At 45.4% G+C, this 19,154-nt stretch overlaps 1 long non-coding RNA gene across 6 annotated transcripts in view; it reads left to right on the forward strand.

Moving 5' to 3' along the window:
• Positions 1–19,154, forward strand: part of LOC143434039 (uncharacterized) — a 39,742-nt gene that overhangs the window by 12,828 nt on the left and 7,760 nt on the right. The window contains exons 2-4 of one of the 6 annotated variants that reach the window (XR_013103192.1): positions 449–711; positions 1,130–1,283; positions 1,568–1,616. The exons of 3 other annotated variants lie outside the window; for them this stretch is intronic. This is a non-coding gene — a long non-coding RNA (uncharacterized LOC143434039). The remainder of the gene's footprint in view (positions 1–448; positions 712–1,129; positions 1,284–1,567; positions 1,617–19,154) is intronic. 2 more of the 6 variants (XR_013103195.1, XR_013103194.1) reach the window with 2 other exon arrangements.

Genomic DNA, 19,154 nt, shown 5'->3' on the forward strand with positions numbered 1-19,154 from the left:
TAGGGGAGAGGAGTTAGCCGGGCTTATTTGCAAGCATCATCTATCTTATACAAAATGCAGATACAATCTATGTAACATTATATGTTGTAGTATATATAACAGTTATATCATATGTTATAGTATATAACATACAATAGTTAGTATTGTCTGAACTACTAAAAGGCCAGATTGCAGGTGGAAACAATAAACTCTGTGAGAAGCTCCTAGGCAGTGATTACTTGTACCATATCCTGTGGCATCATCGCTGGGGTGCTGAAGGATGGTAAAGTAACTTTTCTTAGCCAGGATGCGTCCCTTGTCTCCAGCCTTGGTCCTCCATCTTCCCCTGTGCTACTCCTCAAATCTCACTGCTGGTTCTGGTGAGCTGGCATTTGTAATGTGTGCATTTTATAGGGATATAAACATGATAGTCTTACTACTTGACCTGAAAATACCAATGTCTCTGCAGATTATGCATTCCTTCTGAAAGCCACATCTGGAGACCACATCTGGAGACTAAAATCTTTCTTTGCCTTCTTTGAGTAGAAACTGTCACCCTGAGACCCAGGGACACAGATTTCCTAGGGAGAATAAGAAACTCCTCTGGAGTTTCAGCTTTCACCAAGGAAGATGCAACCTGCTCCTAAATATTTTCTCGTCCAACCAACAAGTTCTTACTGATGCCCTCCTGTCGCTGCCATGTGACAGCCACGGTGCACAGAAGCAGGGCAGGTAAGCAAAAAAAGACAGAATAACATTGAGCAAACATTCCAGGCTTCTCTACCCCTGTATGCACTTTCCATAGTGCAAACAGCAGTGAATTCTCCTAAGAGGGTTGGCACTATGGGCTGAATCTGGAATGTCCTACATAGCTTCTTGCCTGGTCCCCAGATTACAGCACTACTTTGAGACACCATGGAGTCTTCAAGAGGTGGAGCCTGGTGGAGACTGGTCACTGGAAGTGGGGCTTTGAAAGTTATGCTCACCTTGGCTCTGGTTTAGTTCCTCTGCTTCCACCACCAGAAAAAGCCATTGTCCCCGACTTCCCGCTGCCCTTGCTCGGCCCTGCCCTCCCCACCATGGGAGATTTAAATTCCCCTTAAACTATGATCCAAAACAGCCGCTTTCTCGCTTTCTCGGTTTCTGCCAGGTTGTTTCTGCCAGGTGTTTGCTACAGTGTTGCAAAAGGTGACTGATACAGTTAGCAAGCAAGCAACAGTCCCTCAAGGAGAGCCTCCGAAAGCACCATACTAATCCATGATTTTGACTCTGCCAAGACAATGACAGCAGAGCTGAGGTTTGAGGTGGGATGGTCTACTTTATTATGCCCAATTTTTGTAAAGACAACATCACTAATGCCAGTAACTTGTTCAATGTCACTTAGCTAATTAGTGCCAACCCAGGGCTAAAATGTTGGTCCTCAGACACTTTTCACACTTGCCCTCGGGATCCCATGGTCAAGTGTTGGTTAGGTTGGCTTAAATGACAGAGCGCTGGTCTCTGACAGTCTCAGGTGTGGGGGTAGGGATGTGTGATTTACATGAGCAATAGACGTTCAGTTCATCGCTGTGATGTCTCCATGCTACAGGAGGATTTCATCCTGAGGGCTGAGATCTGAGCTGCTGTTGCTTTGAACTGTGAGTACCCAAGACATCTGTTTAAAGAAAGCAGAAGTCAACATTGTCCATGATATCAAGAGTCAAACTGTCACAGAAAGTAACAGCTACAATAGGTGGATTGAGCCAGCGCAGGACAGCCGTGGGCCTTGCACTTTTCAACAAGAAAGCAGAGGCAAGCCATTCTTACCCTGATACTGTCTCTGCCCAGTGCCTTAGCCATGGACAGAAAGAAAGCTGATCTATGCAACTCTGGGTGGAAGATAAGCATCTCCTACTGAGTACAGCCTCTGCCTCTCAAAGGCTGCCTTATTGTTGAGGATTATGTAAAAAGGCTTATGGGGGCGGGGGTAAGAACCCTAACCATTTGTCCCTATTGTCAGAGTGAAGCTGAGAGACTCAGGAAGAAGGAAGGAAAGACTCTAGTCCTGTGAGGTGGCACACAGGTGCCAATGTGTACACCCAGCTGCTTGATCTGGTAGTGGCAGACCAGGCTTATCTGGCTTCAGAGTGTGCTTGTGCCTGAGGGAGCCAGGTCCCCACAGGTCCTGTGCTATGCAGGACTGGAGGGGGTTCTGGGGGAGTTTCATCCTGATCCTATCCTCTGGCTTGGGTCTTTCTGTTTCTCTGCCTCTGTCAGTGGCATTTCCATGTACACCTTTGCCAGCTGCTGGCTCTGCTCCGCCTCCCCTCCCTCATCCTGCACGGACCTAGCTTACTAGTTCTCTTTTCAACCCCCTTTCACACACAGCTGTTCATCCCATCTCAGTACCACACCTTGGTCCCAGCCACATCCATCTCTCACGGGTCTCATCTAACGGGTCTTCCAGCATCCTGTCTTGAGGACTTTCCATTCTCCACCCAGCAAACAGAATGCTCTGAGAAGCAGATCTGATTCTGCTGAAAACTCTCAGTGGCTTGTGTTACCCATAGGATAAAATCCAAAACTCTTTAGCATGATTGCCTGAGTACTTCCTGAGCTCAGACTTTCTTCCTCTCCAGTGTCATCCTGTTGCATGATTCTCTTTGTCATAGGGAAATCTATCCTGACATCTTCCGATTGCTCGCATGTCAGATTCTCCACCATTTCAGGCTCAGCTCAGGGGCCATCTGTCTGAAAGGTTCTCCCCACCACATGACCTGCAGGATTCATCAGTACATGTTTTTAACTCTTTGGAAAGAACTTCTTTAACTTCTCTGATTTCTGTTGTATGGTCTGTGTTATGGTTTGAGTATAAAATATACTTTGGACGCTTATTTCCCATCTGATGGTGCTGTCTTTGAAGGACCCAGGGTCTCTATAAAATATCCAAACAGTGCCTGTGTAACAGACCTTAGCCTGGGCGTCTCCTACCATGGCTGTGTAAAGTTGTGCTTTTCCTGGACTCTGAGGTGTAGTCTTCTGTCTTCCCTTGTTATTTGATTCTTTGTTCATGTGAAGGAACAAACTCAGAAATTGCTTAGACCATTGCCACTGTCCCCATTACTGATTCTCTCTGTCCACCACTGAGAATCAAAGTCAGGACATCAGGCTTGGTGGCAAGTGTCTTATAACCCACTAAACCAACCCTCTAACTCAAGTCTCTTGGTTTGTTTTGTTTATAACTTTTCTCGTTAATGCAGTGCAATATCACTGCTGTTTTCTCCACTTCTGTAATAATTTGTAATAGAAGCTTCACAGTGTCCTCTAAATGACTGAACCCAAAGAGCAGGTATTGTGCACGTATGGTGTGTGTGTGGGGGTGGGTACCCTGCTAAAGAGGTTATATTAGGTATGCAACTAAGCAGATGTATGATTCCCATCTTCATGGAGGCCAGATATGGGGCTACTACTAAGGGAATGCAGAACAATGCTGTGTGGACACAGATGTGACAAACGTGGGGAATCTAGTAAGGGGGATGGTAAACACTTCCAGAGGAAGCCAGTCTTTCAGCTGAGGCTGCAGGGAGGAAAAGGGGGCTGAGAACCTGGCAATGTTAAAGGCCTGAGTGTTGCAAGAGAGTAGAGCGCAGGCTGGAAAGGGGAGAGCGGCTGCCATGGGTGAAACAGAGGACCTCCAGGATCCTGGAGTAAGGTGGTGCTGCGCTGGTGCCATGAATCACGGGTTTGGAGGAGGATGTTCTGAAGTCAAGTGGCTTAAAGTATTAAGAACTCCATTCTCAAAGGATCCCAGGATGGGAAGAAAGGGCTTCATCTCCCCTGGGGAAGAGCCCACTCTTTCAAACCATCCCAATGACATGGCATGGCTCCTGTGTCAACACCAAATTGTGCTGCATGCTAGAGTGTTGTTTCCCTGTCACCACACAAATGGCATGCTTTCCCTGAGGGCAGCACACAGCAACCAGGTTGGGAGTGCTGTAAGAGAGGCCTGTTCCCTTGGCAACCATCTCTGTCTTCTACAAACACACAGCTCATCCCAAATGAGGGAGGTCAGTGGAACTATCTGGCCGACTCCCATTCTATGTACCAGACTTACACATGGAACTATTACATGTACCTTTCCTGTCCATTTCTGAAGCCCCACCCCCACCCTGCCCTCAGTTTCCAGCTCCGTTCTGCCAGCAGAAAGGAAACGGACAATATTCCATTTGTAAGAGAAAACTCAGACAAAACAGCTTAGAACAAAAAACAATGTCCCAAAGAAAGAAGTTTTGTTTACCTTCTCCTTCACTGAGAAGCACAGAGTTGTTCTGAACTGCCAGGGACACTTGCCTTCATCCACTGTCCCAGAGAGACAGAAATGGGCTCTGCCGAGTGGGATTTTTTTTTTTTTTTTTAATTTTCAGTCAATGTCATTATCAATTACGATATCACAAATTCAAAGCCATGGTTGTCCCGAAATGTAAATACAGAACGCTAATGTCGTAAGATAGCAGAGAAGGAATTTTGGTCCCAGAATTAACAGCATGAGTGTTGGGAAGGTCTGCTAGTTTATTAGCCAACCTGTGACAGCTCTGGGGTCAGTAATGAAAACATTACTGAGCGCTGAAGTGTGGAGGGTGGGGTGGACAAGAACCTGCCCTGGGTTGGCAGCGGAAGATAAACACTGCATGGCAATGAGCAGTGGAGGTGAGGGGCGAGGGGAGGAGGGAGTGTTTAACCCCAGGCTCTCTTGCCAGAGAAGACTGACTCTGTTCCCAGCCACCTGCCAGCTTGTGGCCAGCCCCTGAGGCAGGACAGAAGAAAGACCAACAAGGTTCTTTGCCAAAGTCTTGCCTGAGCTTGCATGATATTTGAATGAATTGGAGCTCAAAAGTATTTTTTGTTTTGTTTTGTTTTTGAGAAAGTGTCTTATTATGTAGCATTGACTGGCCTGGAACCCACCATGTAAATCAAGTTAGCCTCAAATTCACTTCCCCTCCCCCCAGAGTGCTGGGAATGAAGGACTGTGAGGCACCATGCCTGTTTGTACCTGTAAATTAACCTCTCCAATAATCTAAATGGAGTAATACCTTCTGTCCTTTATTCTCCTGGAAACCTATTCCTTCCTATCTTTTGGGGGCAAGGGTGGATGGGAGAGAGAGTCTTATGTATCCCAGACTGCAGAATTGCTAAGTAACTGTCAATGATCTTGAACTCTTGATCCCCCACCCCACCCCCACCCCACCCCCCCCACCCCACCCCCGTCTCCACAGCCCTAGTTCTGAATGTACAAGCATGCACTGCCTTGTCTAGTTGTATATGATGCTGAGGACTGAACCCAGGGCTTCTTGCATGATAGGCTGGCACTTGACCAACAGAACTACTTCTCCAGCCTTTGCCACAAACTTTAATGAGAGTAGAGACTGAGTGTGTGTGTGTGTGTGTGTGTGTGTGACTGGTGTGTGTCTGACACAAATGAATGCATGTACATTTTAATTGCTCAAACAGATATATTTTAACACCATGTGTAACTTGTGTGTACATCATCTGAAATAAGCTGCCAATGTTTTAGAACATTTTCATTTTTTCCAGAAAGTTCTCCCGAGTCCCTTTGAACATGCATTTTCAGAACTCATCATTTCAGATTAGGCTGACCTCTTGGATTTCATCTAAATGGAAGCACACACAGCATGCTGCCTATGGAAGCACACAGCATGCAGCCTTTTGCGTGTAGCTTCTTCCCTTTATCAGGATGTTCTTTTGAGAACACTCTATGGTATGAATGCATTAGTCTATTCTGTGAGTTCTACTTGGGGTGACTTGGGGTCACTTGGGGTGACTGAGAAGTGCCAACCACAAGACTTGTTTGGGAAATAAATGTTTTCATTTTTCTTGGATAAAGGTGAGGTTGATATTATAGAGTAGACATTTAATATCATTTTTAAAAGTCCAAATACTTCTCCAAGGTGCTCACAACATTCTGCATGGCTTTATGCACTTTACTTCCTCACAACATACACTGTTGATAGCATTTTGTTTGTTTTAACCACTCTCAGATTGAATTTATTTGGCTTGAGTTTGCACTTCCCCAATGACTATTGCTGTCTTCCAGTTTTACATGCATTTACTGCCCAATCAAATCTCTTCTTTTGGGCAGGCTCCATTCAAATTTCTTATCCTTTATAATGTCACATTTCCCCCCTTTAATTAAAACTCACTGCTTTTTCTGAAGATAATTCTTTTGTCAGTTGTCACATATGCAATCATTTTTCCCATTCTGTGACTTGACCATTTTCTCACTAGTGGCTTTTAGTAAACAGAAAAATTTAACTTCAGGTATATTCTGGTTTCATTGAGGATAAGTAATTTGAAGGATGACTTTTTTTCTTTTCTTTCTTTCTTTTATTAATCTAGTCTAAAAACATTTGTCTACATCAAGTTTGTGAAGATATAAGTTTCTGTCCATTACAGCTGAAATACCTTACAGAAGCAACTTAAGAGAGGGCAAGTTTGGTTAAGTTTGGTTCAGCATTTCAGAGGGCTCCTCCTTTAACTGCTCATCATTGGCTCATAGCTTGACTCACAAGAAGCCTAGAAAAAGATTGTTTGAAGTCATTGCTTGTACTGATTGTACTGATTGTCGACTTGGCAGGATCTAGAATCACAAGTGTAAATCACAGGGCCTCTGAGCACATTCTCTAGATTAGGTCAACTGAGGTGGGAAAACACTCTAAATGTGGGCACTGTCGTTTCCCTGGCTGAGGTCCCAGGAAGGTAAGAAGAAGAAAGCTAGCTGAGGACATCCCTGCTCCCTGCTTCTGTGGCTAGTGGTCACATGCTCCTGCAGTGGCAGTTGCCTCTCCTGATAGACTGGATCCTTGAACTGTGAGCCTAGAGAAGCCATCCTTATGGTCCCTTTGTCAGGTGTCTAGTTGCAGCAACAAGACAGGTGACTAAGACACCAGCACTCAATCTGGCTTTCTGCCCAAACCCATTGAATGGTACCATTCATGTTCCCACTCAGACAAAACTCTGGGAAAGCCCTCACAGAGAAACCCTGAGATGTGTGTCCTAGGTGATTCTAAACCCAATCAAATTGACAGTGACGACTTACCATCACAGATCTTCTGTGCAAAAATAAACGTTTTCTTCAAGATGCTTTATTGAGTTTAGTTTCAGATTTAGGTTTGTGACCAATCTTAAATTAATATTTGTGAATGAAACAGAACAGGGTGTTCTGCAAACCCTCCTAAAACATCATGGCTGGGGAGCCCTAAACCTTCAAATCCTAGCCAGGGAGAACTTGCTGGGATTATTTTGCTGGATAAATACACAATCAAACTGCCTTTTAAATTCTTATTCTTTTTTTTATTGGATATTTTCTTTATTTACATTTTAAATGTTATCCCCTTTCCGGGTCCCCCCTACCAAAACACCTTATGCCATCTCCCTCCCCCTGCTTTTATGAGGGCATTTCCCCACCCACCCACTCACTCTTGCCTCCCTGCCCTCGAATTTTCCTACACTGGAGCATGGAGCCTTCACAGGATCAAGGGCCTCTCCTCCCATCGATGTCCAATAAGGCCATTTTCTTCTACATATGCAGTTGGAGCCATGTGTCCCTCCATGTGTACTCTTTGTTTGGTGGTATAGTCCCTGGGAGCTCTGGGGAGTCTGGTTGGTTGATATTGTTGTTCTTCCTATGGGGTTGCAAACCCCTTCAACTCCTTCAGTTCTTTCTCTAACTCCTCCATTGGGGACCCCGTGCTCAGTCTAATGGTTGGCTGTGACCATCTGCCTCTGTATTCATCAGGCTCTGGCAGAGCCACTCAGGCTCCTGTCAGCATGCACTTCTTGGTATCCACAATAGTGTCTGGATTTGATGACTCTAAGTTCTTATTCTTATACCCGTAGATCAGGGCTTTCATCTTTAGTCAGAGAAATTTCTTGTTATAAGGATGGATGTAACTACAGACCGGTCACAGTGCAGAGAATAAGGACCATGGAGTACTCACTCCTACATGGAACGTTTATATCAGACTTTCTCCCGGTCCTCAGCTTAGGGAACACTGAGGAAGAGAAGGAAGAGCCACGAGCCAGGGAGGACTCCTGTGAAGCCATGCTTTCTAGAAATAACAGCGCCCTTGTACTTATGAACTCACAATAGCTGTGGCAGCCTGCCCAAGATCAAAGCAGTCAGCATTCCATGGACTGGAGAGGAGCTTGCAAGGTCCTACCCCTAGCTGAGGAGTTACTGGCTGCGGATGGATGCTCAGGGAGATGTGGGACAGTTTGCTTCAGGGGTTCAACCCTTGGTAGGTTGCCAGTGGATAAGAGGACAACCCTGCTTATATGAGACTGAGTCCAACTGGACTCAGTGGGCTATTAAAGAAAATAAGAGGGCAGGAAGTTTGAAAGATTGTGAGGAGGAGGGGTCTAGAAGAAGTAGAAAAATAACCATATATGAAGTAAATTTAAAATGTATTTGGCATCTTGGAAATCAGCTGTCTATATGTTCAGGTCCATTTCCGAACTATTCTGTTTTGTTGAAACATCTGTCAATCCCTCTATTGTTGTGTCTTTCAAAATGGCTTATTTTATTTTTAATTATGTATGTGGGTGGAAATATTGCACATGTATGTGGATGCAGTGGACCTACTTAACTGCTCAGCAGTCTCTCCAACCCTACACGTTTGTTTCAAAATTCAGAATTGCAGTCCCTTCACACAGAATGTCCCCCCACAAGGTAGTGTATATTCATGCTGGAGTTGATTCTTGTCCAAGCCTTTATAGTGCATACAGTATTAAGATAATAATTATAGTTAGTGCCTCCTGTGTTCTAGCATTCATCTCTATGCTTTCCATATACTTGCCATATGAGTCTGACAGGCATACATATAACATTGCCTCCATTTTACTGAGGGAACGACTAAGATGCAGTGGGGGTTTGAATAGGAAAGGTCCCCACAGGCTCATATATCTGATTGCTTAGTCACCAGGAAGTGGCACTATATAAAAAAGATTAAGAAGTGTGGCCTTGTTGATAGAAGTGTGTCACTGGGGGGCGGGGGGTGTTAAGTGCTCAAAAGCTCAGTCTAGTAACTTTCTTTTCCTGTGGCCTAAGGATCTGGATGTAGAACTCTGAGCTACTTCTCCAGCACCATGTCTGCCTGAGTGCACCATACTCTCACCATGATGAAAAGCCTCCAAGATTGCAAGCCCCAATTAGATACTTTCATTTATAGGAGTTGCCATGGTCATGGTGTCTTGTCACAGCAACAGAACAGTGACTAAGACCATTATGGAGTAGGGAATGACTGACTGGAGATCACAAGGTCCTGGGGTCACCGTGCTTCTAAGGAAGCTCTGATAGACAGAGAGTTGTTGCTTTTGCCCTCCCAGAAAAGAACTGCTGGTTTCCTGTCAATGCAGATAGAATTTCTTCCAAAGACCCATTTCTAAACAGGTCTACGTCTGCTGTATCCTTTCTTCTCCATTACCTCTGGTGGGTAGTGGGCTAGAAGGGAGTTTAACACATTTAAGAACCATCATTAAAATTAGATTTTGAAAAAATTAAAGTTACAGCTTCTGCCTCAAGTTCCTGCCCTGACTTCCCTTGATGACAAACTGTCTTCCCTCAGTCGCTTTTGGTCAGGGTGTTGATCATTTCAACAAAATGTAACTCGGAGCCAAATGTGAGCTGAAGCTTCTGATTCTCCTGCCCCCACTGTCCTACCGCTGAGATTTCAGTACATACCACCATGCCTAATTTATGCAGCACTGGGGATCAAACCTAGGGTGTGTGCATACTAGGCAAGCCCTCTACCAACTGACCTACACTCTCAGCCCTAGAAAGTGTATTATTTACTTGTATTAAAATTAAAAATAGATTTTTTTTCATAAAACGTATTCTGATTATGGTTCCCCTCCCCCAACTTCTCCCAGATCTTCTCTTTCACACTTACCCAGATCCACATCTTTCTCTCTCTCTCATTGGAATTTAAAAGGCATTTAAAAATAACACAGTTAACTAAGATTAAGAGAAAACACTGAATAACACATAGCAAACAAACAGACAGAAGAAAAAGAGCCTCTGGGTGGTGTTGGCACACACCTTTAAACCCAGCACTTAGCGGGCAAAGGCAGACAGATCTCTGAGTTGGAGGTCAGCTTGGTCTACAGAGCAAGTTCCAGGACAGCCAGGGCTACACAGAGAAACCCTGTCTTAAAAAGCAAACAAGCAAACAAAAACAACCAAACAAAAGCAGAGAAGATAAAGCCTCAAGCAACACATAAGACATAGTAACACACACATCCGCACACACGGAAATCCCATGTTTAAGGGACCATCTTAACCTTATGTTTATGTGCTCAGACATCAATTGTGCTGTGGTTTATACTGGTGGAAATCCTCAAAGTTGTGAACAATAGGTATTAGAATTAAAAGGGAACTGTTTTCTCTTTCTTTCTTTCTTTCTTTCTTTCTTTCTTTCTCTTTCTTTTTTGTGGGAACTATTTCTTATCTAGACGGAATAGAGCATAGAATCGAATTAATGGTGTCGGGTCCGCACTAGCCCCACGTTCGGGTGCCAAACTGTCCCGGCCCGTACTGCCCGGCTTTGTGCGCTGCTCCGCTCCATGCTTGGCGGCCACTGTGTCTTGGCCCAAGCTGCCGCTCCAGTCCGAGGGTCAGGGTCTAGCGAGAGAGAGATTGGGGATAAAGGGGAAGAGACTCGAAGAATGGAGACAAGACAGAAAGTCTGATCAAGTCTCGTTTATTGACGTGAATTCTGAGGTATTTATACGCTTTTGCCATGTGCCTTGTAGGCGCGTGAATACCACATGCCTTGCAGGTGTTGATATGATGTAAGCCTGATAGGCGTCTATAGCGTGGACAGCACGTGCACCGTGCGCCTTGCAGGCGTGGATACCACGTGTGCCTTGCAGCTGGGGGCAGTAAACAGCAACACAAAATATGTGGGATATCAGCTGTTGTAGGCTATTGAAAACCAAATCTCTTATCAGGGTATATGGTTCCAGATGGCTGCAAAGATGATTTAGCCGCTTTCTGCTAAAAGTCGGCTCCCAACATAATGGTGCAGCAGCTATTTAGTTAGCCTCTACTGCTGTGATAAAGATGATCTAAGGCAACTTGGGGAGGAAAAGCCGAGGCAGGAACTCACGCAGGGCAGGAACCTACAGGCAGGAACTGATGCAGAGACCTTGGAGGGATACTGCTTATTGGCTAACTCCTATGGCTTCCTCCTCCTGCCTTCTTACACTAGCCAGGACCACCTGCTCGGAGGTGACGCTGCCTGCCTGTGTTGAACTGGGCCTCCCACATCAATTGTTACTCAAGAAAATGTTCTGCCTGGGAGTTCCTTTTCTCAGATACCTAGCTTATGTCAAGAAGATGTGTGTGTGTGTGTGTGTGTGTGTGAGAGAGAGAGAGAGAGAGAGAGAGAGAGAGAGAGAGAGAGAGAGAGAGAGAACACTCCGGATGCCCACTCTGGCTCAGTGTGTCTAACAGGGTGAACAATTTTCTTCTGAGCTCTCACTTGCCTCCTGGAGTTCACAAATGATTCAAGTGAAGTGGGGGTTGGGGAGTCTAAGGACCTCCCCCTAACTCTCGAGGCTTGTTTTTGATTTGTGTCAGGGGTCTGGGGTCTTGCAGAGATTCACCATGACCATGAATAAATTCTAATAAGAAGAAGCCTTATTAAATACTGGTGCTGGATACTCATGGCACCAGGACTGCAGCCGAGGGAACTCCCAAGATGCAGCCCCTGGCCATAACAGCCCAAGGTTTATAAAGTCAAAAACCACAAGATTGCATGTATTCTGTCTGTATGTAGGCAAGATCTAATTTTAGCATATATATCTTGCAGTTGTCCTAGTCATGGGGCAGAATAAGCAAGTTTGATTACAAAAGCAGAAAATAACAGTACATCTGATGACCTATTATTGCAAAAACAGCCACTTTTACACGATCAGTCAACTTAAGAATGGTTTTCAATGTCTGAAAGAAAAAAAGAAAAGAAAATGAAAGTAGGCGGTTGGAGTGTAGCCTGCACACGTGAGGGGCTTCCATGTTAGAGGGGTGCTTCTCAACCTTCCTGATGCTGTAGATGCTGTAAGACTTTAGTGTGGGAAGCGGCTCTGTTCTCGCCATTACAAGGTGGCGCTTGGCATAGGCATTGCTTGAGAGAAAAGACAACTCCATATATGGAGTTGTATGCGCTGAGAGGTGTGGTTACCCGATCACCCCACTCGAGTGATTGAGAGTGGCCAATCTCCAGTGACTTCGTGGCAGCTGCTGATAGGATTAAGGCAATGCTTATGAGGGGCTGCAGGAGTTGGGGAGGGGAGAGAAGAGAGAGAAGAAGCTCGATGTACAGGGATAGCTGAATAAACTGCTTGAAGAAGGACACGGTAGCCGTTGCCTTATTCCACGGGTCGGACGTGGGTAGCGACACTTTAGTACAGTTCCTTGTGTTGTGGTGACTCCTACCATAAAATCATCTTTCTTGCTACTTCATAATCGTTAATTTCCCCACTGTTATGAATTGTAATGTAACTGTGTTTTCCGATAGTCTGAGGTGACCCCTGTGTCTTTTGGTGGGTTGAGATCCACAGATAGAACCACTATGTTAGAGACATTTATTTTTCCTTGCTTTTTGGTCTCTAGAGCACAGCAAATCTAAACTTTAAATGTGATGTTAACCATCACCTTTGTTCCAGTTCAGGATCAAACTTGGGACCTTGAACATAGTAGGTAGATGTTCTATCACTGAGCTGTTTTCCCCAGCCTTTCAATAAAAACAGAATAAACACAAGGCAGACTTCCATAGTAGAAGTGGGCCAGGTCTCCCCCAGCCACACACATAGTGGGTGTATATGTGTGTGCATGGGCAGTGTATGCTCTGTGTGTGTGTGTTCGCGCGCGCACGCGTATGTGCATGCAGGTGCATGTGGTTGACATGAGGAGTCTTACATCATCCTTTTTGAGACAGGGTCTCTTACTGAGGCCCAGGCTAGGCTAGCCTGTCAGCACGTTACCCTGTCTTTGTCCCCTGAGTGCTAAGCTACAGACCTGGGAGCCAGGCTCAGTTGTTCTGTGGCTATGGGGTATCCAAATTCAGGTCCTTCTGTGTGTGTAGCAGGTACTGAGCCAACAAAGAAATCTTTCCAGACACAGTATTGTCAAGAGATGCCTCCAGTCATCTCTGCCTACAACCAGTGGATTTTCAGATTTGGGAATGTTTGTATACATATCAGTTAATAAGCTATATTGGAAACGGACAGGATCTAAATACAAGCAGAAGATTCACTGTGTTGCATGTGTAACTCAAAGACACAGGCTGAAAGCGCTTTAGATTTTGTTGTTGGTGTGCCTGCGTTGTGATCTGTCACGTGAGGGCTAGTGCAGAATCTGCTTGCAGCATCGTATCAGGGATCAAAGAGTTTTGGATTTTGGAGAATTTACGATTTCCCAATCAACCCGTGCAATGGAATCTGTCTCTCTGGGTTCTTTGTTGAGTTTGGTTGTCTGGAGAAACTGCGTCTCTGCAGTGGCATGATGTCTGTGACTCCCCAGGACGGGTCACACCTTTGCGTCAGAGCCAGCTTCCCAGGGCCTCAAGAGTCAAGTGCACAGGGCGAGAACATGCAGCCGGGTCACAGGAGTTTACCTTTTAGAAAGAGCTGGAATCAGGTGTTTCCTTTCAATTTGACAACAGTTCTGACTGTCATTTAGTGACACCTCAGAGTGTGGAAAGTCATTCAAGTCAACACATTAGGAAGAAATGGACCTGGTTCTGGTTTAGATTTTTTTTTTAGCACCAATCTTAAAAGTTAAGCTTTTCCTCTTTCATCTGTCCATTCATTTATTTCTTCGTCCTTTCGCTATCCAACAAACACGGGCTGAACAGACTTGGGCTACATGCTGTCCGGGGGGTATCTGTGCACTATTGCTATCCAAATCACTTATTTACTGTTTTAAGAGAAGTAACAGATAGAAACATGATTATGGATTTGAATGGAATTCAATTAGAGAGTAAAGAAGAGATGAATATTAAATATGCTTGTCATTGTGGAATAATATTCCTTAGATTTTGATGATGTATTTGCTTTTATAACTCATCAACATATTTTTCATTACATAGATCAATGTAGAATTTATTATACAAAATTGAGCAAAGTAATTTACATTTTGTTACAGAGTGAGTATTTTGAGGAAACGGTTAGAAATCAGAGAGCATCCATGTGTTAGGTGCCTTGGGCCAACACTACTGATCAGGACAATCTTTGGGAGGAGGCCACAGGAAGCCTGGAGATGAGAGCTGGCCTCCTCTGCCAGCCTCCGTTCCTGGGCTCCCCCTTGAGTCAGAGGTTGTCCTACAGTTTTCTGAGGAGTGGAGGCCTGTGGGTAGAAGGCCAGCTCAGCTGGGAAGAAGGAGGATGTATGAACCTTTGGGCCACAGGGTCAGATCCAGGAGAAGCAGGGCCCGGGTCCTCTGACCTTGTCTCTGGGCTCCATCCACCCGATGGTGGCTGCTGCTTATGTTCTGGCTAGCTTTCCTGCCTCAAAGTGACACCTCTCTGTCTTCACCCATCTCTAAGGAGATTAGTTAGTTACAAGCAGGAAGCTGGACCGCATTGGCCTTTAATCTCCTGGTTCTTCTGAGACTGTTTGGTGTTAGTTCCTCCTTAAGAAGAGGGCTTTGGAAAACCATATCCTTCTGTGAAGAAGAATATTCACGGGGTCATAGCTGGACTGATCTGTCCACGGCACCGTCTCTGCTGGGTGCTGTGTAAATGCCGGGTTGATAGACCCCAGGCTGAGGCTGACAGCCTTGATTGTTCACTACTCCAGGCCAGCCTCAGGCTTGGAATTAAGCTTCCCAGAATCCAGAAACCTGAAAAACGCAGCCCAGTCTGGACAAATCCTGTTTGAATTTTAGAATCTTAAAGAAGTACAAATTTAATGCTTCATAGAACCTCTAATAATGGTATACTAGTGTGAATTTTTAGAGGATCCAGATTACTAAAAACAAAACAGCCTTTATGGTGACTGCATCAGCCATGTGTGACAACGTGGGGTGATGTCACAGAGTGGCAATAGCTACTCAGCTCCAGATCCCTCACTTGCTCAGTAATTCTACCAGAAAACAAAAGCAAAAGTCATTTTGGGGTGCTTTTGTTTTGTTTTCAGACAGGGTCTCTCTATGTAGCCCTGGCCGTGCTGGAACTAGATATGTAAACCAGGCTGGCCTCAAATTCAAAAAGAGATCCTCCTGCTTCTGCCCCCCAAGTGCTGGGATTTAAGGCATGCACCACCACATCTGGCTCGTTTTTGTTAATATCCACAGTACATAAAATTTGACTCTAAATGTACTTGAGAGGCCGGGCGGTGGTGGCACACGCCTTTAATCCCAGCACTTGGGAGGCAGAGGCAGGCGGACTTCTGAGTTCGAGGCCAGCCTGGTCTACAGAGTGAGTTCCAGGACAGCCAGGGCTACACAGAGAAACCCTGTCTCGAAAAAAACAAACAAATAAAATTAATATAAATGTACTTGAGGCCAGGTATGGTGATGTACACATAACCCAGCACTTGGGAGTTGGAGGCAGAAGATTCGGACATAAAGGCAATCAACAGTAAGTTTGGGGCCAGCATAGGCTACATGAGACTCTGATTTTAATAATAACAACAACAAAACAAAAATAGAAAGAAGTGTAACTTTGGAACTGGAGACATGGCTCAGCGGTTAAGAGAACGTGGAGCTGTTGTAGAGGACCTGGTTTCGGTTCCCATATAGTGACCCACAATCCTCTATAACTCGGTTCCAGGGGATGTAACAGGCACACACATGGTGCACATACATATATGCAGGCAAAATACACACAATCTAACATAAATAAATTTAAAAATGGTCTTTTAAAATATATGTAATGGGTCACTGGCTCCTGGTTAGAATAAGGGTTACAGTGTGTAGTGCCCACCATCAAGATATCATTTACAAACTGGACTAACAGTCGTGTGGACAGTCATCAGTTGACCCATCATTTCACCCAAGAAAGAGGAGCCCAGTTCTGGGACTCCATAGCATGGCTGACTGCTGCCCATAAGCTTCAAAGCTTGAAGATGGCATCAGTCTTTTTAAGAGAGGATGGGCTTAGAGTTCGGGATAGTTTTATTTCCCTTCAGTTTTCAAAGTTCTCCAGTTGTCAGCAACTAGGAGACCTCTGTCCCTGGGACCCGTAACCTGTGGGTAAATGCTGAAGGAGATGACTTCTAGGGAGAGAAAGACATCACAAAAGGGAAAGCGAGGCTTGGCTTTGGGCAGCATGCTTGCCTGTGACTTCAGAGAACTCTGCAAGAGCATCACGAAGCCTCCAGTGAAGCCTCAGACCACAGCTTTCCCTCTTAACCAGGGACAATCTCCCAGGTTCACATGTAGGCTGCAGGCAGCACATGGGAGCTGCTGGGGCGGCCTTCTAGCCCTGTTGAAAGACAGGCACCTTAGAGGTGCAGGCTCCTGTAGCTGCCTGGTCTTTTACCTATGGTTTGTCTCTAGTGCAACTGAAAGTCCCAGTAGCAATCACAGTGCAGAGACTGGTATAGCCAGAGACTGGTCCAACAGGGAGGGAAGGTTTGACCATCTACAAAGTTAATTATTAAAGGCTGTCAGATGTCAGAATGGGAACTGGTAATGTTGTGGTTAAACTCCCACTGCATGTCTAATTTGAGTTGTACCCACTACCTCCAGCACCAGTTCAAATTAAGACTACATTCACCGTCTGATGGCTCACAGCTGTTCAACCTACAACTCCGGGATGGGAGGATGAATTTGCTTACCACCCAGTGCCAGATAATGATTAGGGAAAATGTATCTCTCTCTGTTGGGCTTAGCACCCTTGGAACCTAAGCTGGAGTTACCCTTATCTGACAGCCATCTTCATGCTTAAGAAAATGTGTAAATTAGCCTTTTGTACCAGCTTGTGCGAGGCAATCCCAGGTGAAATGTTACACAGGTTGTTAGTGGGTACCAAATAGACCCCAAAGAAACGAGAAAATGGCCAAATGAAAATTACAATCAGTCTGACTCTAAAACAACTCTGCATTAAATTTGAAGAGATGTTGTAGCTAGAACTGCCAAAATACTCTTGTCACACACTGGGTGACAGTGGCTTTAAATCTAGTGCTCTAAGCAGACCCCTGGGGCCATGGCCATGGTGCCCACCTGCTTAGCATTTGGTTGAGGGAGTTCTTCAGGGGGCTTGCACCATGCCAACGATCTCACAGCAGGGTGGTAGCTATCCAGACAGGCAGAGAGCAGGTGTCACTCGGCTCAGAGGTACACTCTGATGGTGTCGAGGGACAGCGGAAGCTTTGAGGGTGGTGGCCGATTTCCAGCAATCCAGAGGGCTGTATGAGGAACCCTTCATGCAGAAATATTTGGGGTCCTGGGCATACATATGGTTTTGTGATATGTGGTAAGTGGAGGGGAAAGGATATTGGTGGTGGGAGCCAGCTTGGCACAGAGAATTCCGTGCCCTTGGCCTTTCCATGGCTGCTTTGCCCGAAGCTCCATGTGCAGCAGAAAGTTGGTGCAGGACTCCAGGAATGGAAGTGCTCTCCAAAGGCCAAGGCAGGGATATTTTATGTATTGTTTATGACTTTATATACTTAATTATTTATTGGTTTTGTAGGATAGGGTCTCCTTTTGTGGAGTCCAAGCTGGCCTGAAGCCAGTGGTACTCACTACCTTTGTCTCCCCAAGTGCTGAGGTTACAGACATGACCGCCGTGCTCAGCTTGAATAGACCCCTTTATATATGGAACAGATTGTATAGACAGTACATAAATCAAAAGTCATATCACCTCACCATCTATAAGAGAATTGGTACAAACTCATGTCACAAAAGCCAAGCAAAACTCTACAACTATAGTCTTTACTCTTGACATTGGAGATATTATTCTGTTTGTTAAAAAACACTGAATGATGGAGAAATCAAGGTAAAGGGAGACTTTGATAATACCAAGGCACCTTGGTGATGGCCAAAGAAGCATTTAGAAAACAAATGTGGACTGAGCTGATTATGGTGGCTCACTGCGGTAATCCCACCACTTGGGTGGCTGAGACACTCAGATTGTTTTGAGTTTGAGGCCAGCCTGGGCTACGAGTTCCAGGCCTCTGTTATACAGTGATAAGAGTTCCTATTCTTAAACAAATTAACTAAAGCTAGAGTGAGCTGAGTGTGTCACAGTCCTGGTTTCACGTTACACAGCCTCCAGGAGCTGTGGGACAGACCTCACTTGGGGCCAAGAGACTATCTGACTGTTTCCATTGGAGTGCCTAAAAAAAGCCTACATGGGGAGTCCTCCTCCAGCCCACAGCAGGAGGCCAAGTGCAGGCCTCAGCTTGGCCACTCTGGTCAGTGTTCTCTTTCTGCCCGTCAAGTGGGTGATTAAGAAGGCAAACTTAATGACCTGTTACAGATGGAGACGGTAGCACCTGCTGCCCTCAGAAGCTGCTGCTGACATCACCTTGACAAGAGTCCCCAACTTGGGTCATTTGAGCGGTGCTGTGGGCTCCTTGTTCTGAGAAAGTTTCAGAACAGGAGACTTCTGGGCATGATCCAGGGTGTAAAGTTGCTTTCTTTCCTTTTGGTTTTGTGTCTGAGCCAGACTCCTGGTTCTCTGTTATCACTTGTTTTAAACTGTTATTTTGTGCTGGTGCCTGGAGCCTTGGCAGGACTACTGAAACAGTAACGCTCCTTGAGCAGTAACCAGGCTTGATGGCAGTAATAATTCAGCCACCCGGGGCCCATTTGCAATCAGCAGTGTGTGCTGGGCCCACGCGCTGAGGATGGTGCATCTGTTTCCAAGGTTGATTTCTTTTCCGTTTATCCCTCTCGTGGCCTGTGTTCACACAAAGTGGTCTGCCCTACTCTCTGCTTTGTTAGCTGTGTCTCAAGCTTTGAGAACTAAATCTGAGAAGGCTTTCAAGGTTTCCTTTCAAACTTCTGGAAGGATCTGGTTTCCTTGGGGGCAGGTACAGTAGAAGGATTGGAATAGTAATTGCATTTGTGTTGGAATGTCTACCAAGACACTGGAAATACAGACCTGGGAGGATGGATCTGTTCTGAGATGATACAAGCTAACTGAGTTTACTACCTACAAATGTGGCCTGC

This window comes from Arvicanthis niloticus, chromosome 13 (genome assembly GCF_011762505.2).
Source record: "Arvicanthis niloticus isolate mArvNil1 chromosome 13, mArvNil1.pat.X, whole genome shotgun sequence".
Taxonomy (NCBI): Eukaryota; Metazoa; Chordata; class Mammalia; order Rodentia; family Muridae; genus Arvicanthis; species Arvicanthis niloticus.